The following is a 7,560-nucleotide window of genomic DNA, read 5'->3' as shown; positions in this document are numbered from 1 at the left end:
AAACAAACAAACAAACAAACAAAAAAAAGAAATCCTTGCCTAAGACAGGCTTCAGTGAAGGTCATGGAGATATTAAGTATGAAGGATAGCTGTTTAATTTTTTTTTTTTTTTAAAGTGTAATCAAATCTAATCTTGTCAGCTAAATCACAGAGAGGAAGTGATCGGTTTGAGATACATCAGAAGATTTGCATAGAATGAAAATGAATCAAAATTAGTTTTGGTATCTGAAATGGCTAAAATGACAGCCTAATTGCTCCTGAATCAAACGTCACAAAGCTCGGTATATAATTTTAATCATTGATGAGATTCAGGTTAATTATGCTCATGGCACACATGCAATTTAAAAACCTTTTGAAATAATCTGATCACAAAGAGCATGAAAATGGAATAATTCTCTAATTAGTCCACAGACAAGCATGTTTACCTTCCTGTTTGGCAAATCTGCACAAATAGTGTGTGCATCCTGAAGAAAGCCTACATGTCTTAGATTTTCCTCTTCAGGCCTTATCTACAGTTAAAAATTGCACAAGGACAGTTACACCAGAAAGCAAACCCCAGCCCTTCCATCTGTAGCAGACTGGTATAAATGTCTTTATACTGGTATCTCTCAACTCTGACACAAAAGGATAAACAATGCTGGTATAAAGCATTTTTATATGTAGTCACTCAGCAACTGCAGTCGTTGAGACTATTTCAGTCACGCGTAAACACACATGCAAGCATGAAGACACGCACTCAGCTGGCACCAACACGCAGGCTAGAAGTTTTTTGGAACGTTGCAGAGGAAAACAAGCAGTAGTAGTGTTTTGTTGTTGTTGTTGTTGTTGTTTTGTTGTTGTTTTTTTGTTTGTTTGTTTGTTTTTTTGTTTTTGTTTTTGTTTTTTTTTTTTCCACAGTGATATAGGGATGAATGTGAAGTAACTCTGTCCTACCCAGAACCACAAAGGGATTAGTCAGGATGAAAACTCTTTTAAAGGGTAGATAAAGAAGGAGTTAATATAGCAAAAGAAGCCAGATGTAACTGCCTTAAACTATTCTAGCCCTATCTGTGGCTTTCCATTTAACCTTCTCTGCTTGAAGCAAGCTTTCCTCATACTGTGGTATCCCAGGGCATCACAGTGTCCAGCACACAAGCAAAAACAGTTGCCAGAATAGTTGTGGTCATGCACACTATACATTGACCAGGATGGTATTTATGAGCATTAAGTAAATTTAGGCAGCTACAAAATGGGTTCTGCAGTCCAGCATTTCACCCTTCCCCTTCTTCCCACAGCCCTGCACTGAAGAGTCTTGCTGTTGCAATTTCTAGTCTTAAAGGAGACTACTTCTGCCTACTTAGCAGAAGTAGGCTAGATTTTTAAATCAACCATCACATAGCTAAAGTACAAAACAAAAACAGCACAGTAATAAGCATCATAACATGTTTCCCGTTACTTAATCAACATTTTTAAATAAACTGCACATTTAGAGTTATCAGGCTCCCTTACATAACTTCAGTATTAATCAGTCCTAAACAATGACATCAGCCCTCTGATCACAATTGTATAAACAAGAGTATATTTCATTCCAATTAAAACAAATAGCAATTCTTTGAACTGACGAGCAGAACAGAGAGAAACCATAACGTATATTTCCCTACTTGAGCTGTTTATAGTCTTTGTGACCATGTTTGCTATCAGGTTAGGTAGATGAAATCATTATACCTTGATGAGGAATTAAAGATTACTGTGATGTCTTACTGATTGGATCTAACATATGACAGAATATGCATCCAGAAGAGGTTACAGCATCTTCAAAATTGAAAAATAAAAAATCCCCCCTCCCTCAGGGACCATCTATGAGAGTTATAATGAAGTTTCACAAAGTCATAACTAAAAAAATCACAAGGACTGCCTCAGAACCAACATTTTTCCACAGTCTCTATAACAGATTTAAATTCTCTTTACAAAAACAATCACAATATAAACCATACAGTACACTTCCTTCTCATATATAAAAACAGAAAATGCATATATATTAAGTACATATCTATATAGCCTTAAGACATCAAGGAAGAACAAATCTCTGCCAGTACAATCAGCTGAGTTCAGAGCAAAAATACATACCTGCCGCTCTGCTTAGTATTTAAAGTTCTCTCAGTAATTCACAAGGCCACTAACTTTGATCATCTAAATCTTTTTCTTGGAACTATTGGCCAATATACAGAAAACCTTAAATTGCTAACCTCTGCTTTCCTTCTGGAGAAACTGTGCTCTAAACTCTGCTCAGCTAAATTACAAAAACCCACCTACAGCCAGATTTGCTAATGAAAAGGGGGTGCTTTCTGAACAATAGGAGAATTCCTCTGCATTTAGAATGCAGAGTTCCCATTAGAACAAAGAATCACAAATGCCAGTTTTACCTCTGTTTTTTAATTGAGATTGTCCCAGCCCTCTTCTACGGTCCAGTGAGACAGTGTTTGTGAAATGATTAAAAAGAACGTGATCTGATCAAGAGGATGGAATAATGGGAAAGGAATGCTAGGTTAGCCACAGTGCTAAGTGCTGGGAAAGAAGACCAAGAGGCTTCTTAGTCTATTGTTTTTATTCCCATCTGCTTTTTAGTCATCTCATAACACTTTTGATTCTTTATTTACTCTGGTAAAAATGGGTTAAAAGTTCCACACTTGCCTCTGAATTTGGTAACAAATTAAAGAAATCTCTTGCAAAAAGAAAAAAAAAAAAAAAGAAAATAAATAAAAATCCTTGAATTATATCAAGTTTCCAAAAGGTCATCACTGTCTCTGCTGTGGCCTTTTCCCCATACCAAATCCTCTATCAATATGTCATAGTGAGTTAGGCAAAGACAAAAGAGAGGCTCAGTGTGAAAACTGCACATATATCTAATCCTGACAAAGCAATGAATAGGCCTTCACAAGTATAATTATACTTGTTTATTTGTTGCCACGTACAGAGGACTGATGAAAAAATCCATCAAAGTGGTATTATGCAGACACCAAGAGCTTCTTTTCTTTGGTTGCTAAAGCCACATTGAGGCTTAAATTCCTTATTGTTAAATTCAGAAGAAAGAGAAAAAAAAAAAAGATTTTGGTCGGACTTTTTTGCATCAATTGCTGACAGATCCTTTGTGTATAGCGTTGTATTATTAGATGCATTAGCTAGAAACTTGCTCACACTGCTTCTCATTTTAGCCCATGCTGCAATCCATAATTATAAACTACTGTACGCAGTACCTTTTAACAGGGTGTGGTAGGCACTTAGCTGACCATGATTCCAACAGATTTTAAATTGCCCGTTTTCCCACAATCACTTGTTTGAAATATCCAAATACAGGTAAGCTACCTGTCCTATCTTTACTATGGCTATTTTTTTACCTTAATTTTACAGCTGCGAGGAAATAGAAGATGGGTCTGGATAATGCAGGAGTGTCTTTCATTTCAGCCTGTTCAGTGTAGAAGATATGTAGTAGTTTATCTTTCTGTACAGAAAGCCATCTAGACATCCATCAGAAACTTGGGCCCAGTGTAGTAAAGAAAAACAAACACAGCAGCCCCTTCCTTCCCAAGCAAACAAAAAACACTCTAAGAAACAATAACTTGAGAGAAATGCAAGTGATAGAGGGGTTGATGATATGAAGAAAAATATTTTTCAGACTAAACTATTAAGTAGCCATTAAACTCTAATAGACCCTAAATCAAATAACTTAACAAAGGCACATTTTGGGTGGGGGAAAAAATAGCCAAATAAGCTTTTTTCTTATGGAATAGAAATATATCAAAGTAAAAGCAATCTGCATAGTTAATGTCTTTGTGAGCTTTCCAATTTAAAACAGAAAAGCTGTAATTTTTCTTTGCTGGCAATCTGGAAACACTCTGGAGTTAATTACAGCTGATTCGAAGTGAACCACACAAACAAAGACCAGTCTATGTCCAGACAATTATACTGCATTAACCAGCTTAGAGCTTCCTGCTGATGTTTCAGGGCTCTTCTATTACACCCTTCTACCTTCCCAGCACGATAGAAAATGCTTCTGCAAGAAGGAATTAATGAAGAGAACTGCAAAAGAATGTGTGACGACCTCTCCTGACACGGCAAAAACTTTCCGCCCATGTCACGACAAAGGGGAGAAGGTAATTAAGTTTGAATAGAGGGATGTAACGAAATATATTATGCATCTAAAACAGTACACTGAAAAGACAGGAGGGGGGATGGAAAAGTTTGCAAAAGACAAAGTTGAGTGTACTGTTCAATTTGATTATTTTCTCTCCTGTTCCTCTTACCATCCACAAAGGCTAATATCAAACATCATTCCAGCTGATTTTTAAACTCTTACAATGAAACCTCCTGAGACTGATCAGCTCTCCTTCACTGTCAGGGTAGGATTTGTCTCTTTGTTTTCTATCCCGAGGAGCAACGGGAAAGTGTACACAATGGCCATAACACTATTATAGGCTTTGGAATTTTTAATTTAATTGTAATGGTGAAGAACTGTTGCATTACTCTCCTGTCTTCTTTCCACAGCTTTAATGAAACCACTGCAGCTGTTCTCCTCTTAAAAGCAAGATCAGCAATCCAAGCTTGACAAAGCTACTGTGCAATATGTTCCTTTTGTTTTTGTTGTTGTCGTTTTAGAAAATGTTGTAATAATTATGCAAGATATGCCTGTTTCTTAGGCTACCTCTGCAAACAAATTTGGCACCTTTTTTTTTTTTTTCAGCAACCCTAGTTTGCACATGTTTGTTTGAACTGAACATTAATAGCTCACATCGGTGTGAGACAAGAACACGAGCTGTAATTATCCTTCTAATTCTCGCTTTCATACCATATTTCTGCTACTCCACCTGCCATTGAGGCTCTGTAGTGATTACTTCATTAGTGATGTAGAATGGCCTAATCAGTTAAAGTATTGCTAGCAAACTCTTGTTTGCCAATACTAGGAGGAGGCACCAACTTTTCCCCTTTCCTTCTTTTTGGAGAAAGGTGAATCTGAATGATAGTGACCCAGTGAACATTAAAGCATTAATCACCTCCTTTTGTCTCATCTATGCAAAGTAGGATTAGAGTTAAAATGATGACTGCTTAATCCCTTTGATTTTCTTTTACTAAATAAATATTAATCTACAAATCAATCAGGTTCTGTATTATAACACAGACAATATACACTATGAAAGGTTATGTAAATTACACTCAATTTTACAAGCATGCCATTAATGGGAAGAGCCTCGATGCTTTCCCTTTTCATCCTCAAAATCCCTATTAAATTTGGAAGTTCAAGTTAGTAATCCTGCTAAATATAAAGCTTATCTATTGAATCCATATTCCTTTTTCCTTTACAGAAATTCACCACATCGATCACTTTAGGAATTAATAAATCATATTTACTGTGTTTATTTATATGTCGATACTCCCAATCTGTAAAGATTTCACAATTTAATCTCTTTAATTCTGACCAAAGTTAGTTTACATTACACGTTGCTTTAAACTCACACAGAACTAAATCAAATAGAAACAGCTAGAAAATTAATCCTAATTGTCTTCACTAAAAATCACACTGCCTGGATCTGTCACCTGTTCCCAAACACTATGAAAGAGACCATTTGTGTTCACAGCTTTTAAGAAAAAATAGAGAAATGTATTTTTTTGCTTCATTAAACTTAAGCCTAATTTAACAATAATGTAACATTTGCATAATTAAATATACTAAAAATACTTTAAGTGTGGAAAATACTGTAGTATAATCTTCTAGAGTGTAAATTAACACAAACTTTGGGATTTTACTCAAGTCTGGATGTATTGGCTCAGCACATTTGGAAGGCAAAACTGAACTGCAACAAATAATGGCTAAGAAGTCAAAGTGGCTCTACCTAGCTCTTTGTCTCAAAACTAGCTGTGAAATAAAAGTTACAATACTTTTTTTTTTTGTTTGTTTGTTTTCCAAATGTTAATTTACTTGCATGCTAAAAATGCTGCTATTATCTGTCTAGATGTTACCAAAAGGCAGGTACTCGAGCAAGTATTTGAGATACTACAACTCCAGATTACCTCAAAAACAATCTTGAAAACAAAAAATAAAGAATTATGCTTTTGAGCACATTTACAAAAGTACAAGATTCTTCAATTTTGCATCTGAAAAGGAAATCTGAAAAGGAAGAGAAAAAAGCTATGGGTCTTGTAAGTCATGTTAAACATTTAAAATCTCTATTAAAATCATCCCGGTCAAGGAAAATACAGGATGTTTTTTTAATCAGTTTAGTTATTAATAAAGCATTTGTGTTTTGTTTTGTTTTCTAGAATATTATCCTGGCAAATTTGTTTTGTATTGCCAAGATCAGCTGGGCATTTTGTTTTTATTATGCATAGTCTTTTGTCATTTTTTGTTCTGCAAGTTAATTTGACTGCTGTGCATAAGTGAAGTGAGCAATTCAGTAATTAACTTTTGTGTTTTAAAATGTATGAACTTTAATTAGATTTCATTATAAACAAACAAATGTCAACCATAATTATAAGCTCCTTGGTTTAACCACATATTATCCCTTTTCAAACAAACTTGATGTCAGACAAATTAAAATCAAGCAGCCAGCAATTTTGAGTTGAATTTTACATGATCTGCCAGTAACCTGATTACTTTAACTTCAATATCATTACAGGAAAAGTATTTCAGGAAAAATAATTACAAGAATTCCAACAGGAGACAAGCTTAATTGTATTGATTCAAAAGATGCATGTATATAGGAACGATGCTGAAGGAATAATGTTATCTTAAATCTACAGTTACTATTAAAATGATATTGTCTGGCATGAAAAAGGCAATTTGAGATTGGTGTCTGGAAAAACAGAGATACAAAACTAACTAAAATAATTATCTTTACCCCATTATACTTTAAGCAACAAAATATCAATGTGGAACAACTTGAAGGCATGAAGGTTTGCAGGTTTATTTACTGACTGGTGTATCTATTAGTACCAGGAACAAGTGGAGCTGTCAGGACATAATGAAGGTAAATGATTAGTTAGCACAGAGACTGAGCTCTTCTTCAATGCAATAAGAGTTAATTAAAGTTTACCACCAAACATCAACCAAAGCAGGATGTTGATCAGGTTTCAGCATTAAGTGCAAACAGACAATGGTTGGCAGCAATTAGTGCAGCTATCAAATGACATGCAATGATAATTATACATTTAAAACAGCTAAAGGGCTTGTGGAAGGGAGAGAAGAACCTCATCAGCTTCTTTGACTACATACAGTCAAAGTGCAGGAAACAGGTATCAGATATTTCACTTCAATACTGTAAATCAATAGAATTAAACAAAAAAAAAAAGGTTGTTTGAGTGCATTATCTGAAAGAGGACAATTCACTGTACATGAAATGGAAGAAAACTGCAGACAACTCCTAACAAAGATAAGTTCGAGTTAGATGAAATAAATTACTTTGCTGCTGCCACTCATGCTGACATGCATAAACAGAGAAGTGTTTGGGGTTTAAAGGCTGCAGCATTGTTACAAATTCCTATGCCAGACAGAAAGCTACCTGGTACTTTTGGCCCCTGTGGCCTTGCTGG

General features: G+C 35.1%; 1 protein-coding gene and 1 long non-coding RNA gene across 5 annotated transcripts in view; one reads left to right on the top strand and one right to left on the bottom strand.

The window, feature by feature from the left end:
- Nucleotides 1-4,635, top strand: part of LOC311433069 — a 4,962-nt gene extending 327 nt beyond the window's left edge. The window contains exons 2-3 of the long non-coding RNA XR_014690544.1: nt 4,014-4,130; nt 4,522-4,635. This is a non-coding gene — a long non-coding RNA (uncharacterized lncRNA). The remainder of the gene's footprint in view (nt 1-4,013; nt 4,131-4,521) is intronic.
- ZFHX4 (zinc finger homeobox 4) overlaps nt 1-7,560 on the bottom strand; it is a 152,631-nt gene that overhangs the window by 130,420 nt on the left and 14,651 nt on the right. The window lies entirely within an intron of this gene.

The sequence above is a fragment of the Aythya ferina genome, assembly GCF_964211825.1.
Source record: "Aythya ferina genome assembly, chromosome: 2".
Lineage (NCBI taxonomy): Eukaryota > Metazoa > Chordata > Aves > Anseriformes > Anatidae > Aythya > Aythya ferina.
This window is presented reverse-complemented; position numbering and strand designations above follow the sequence as displayed.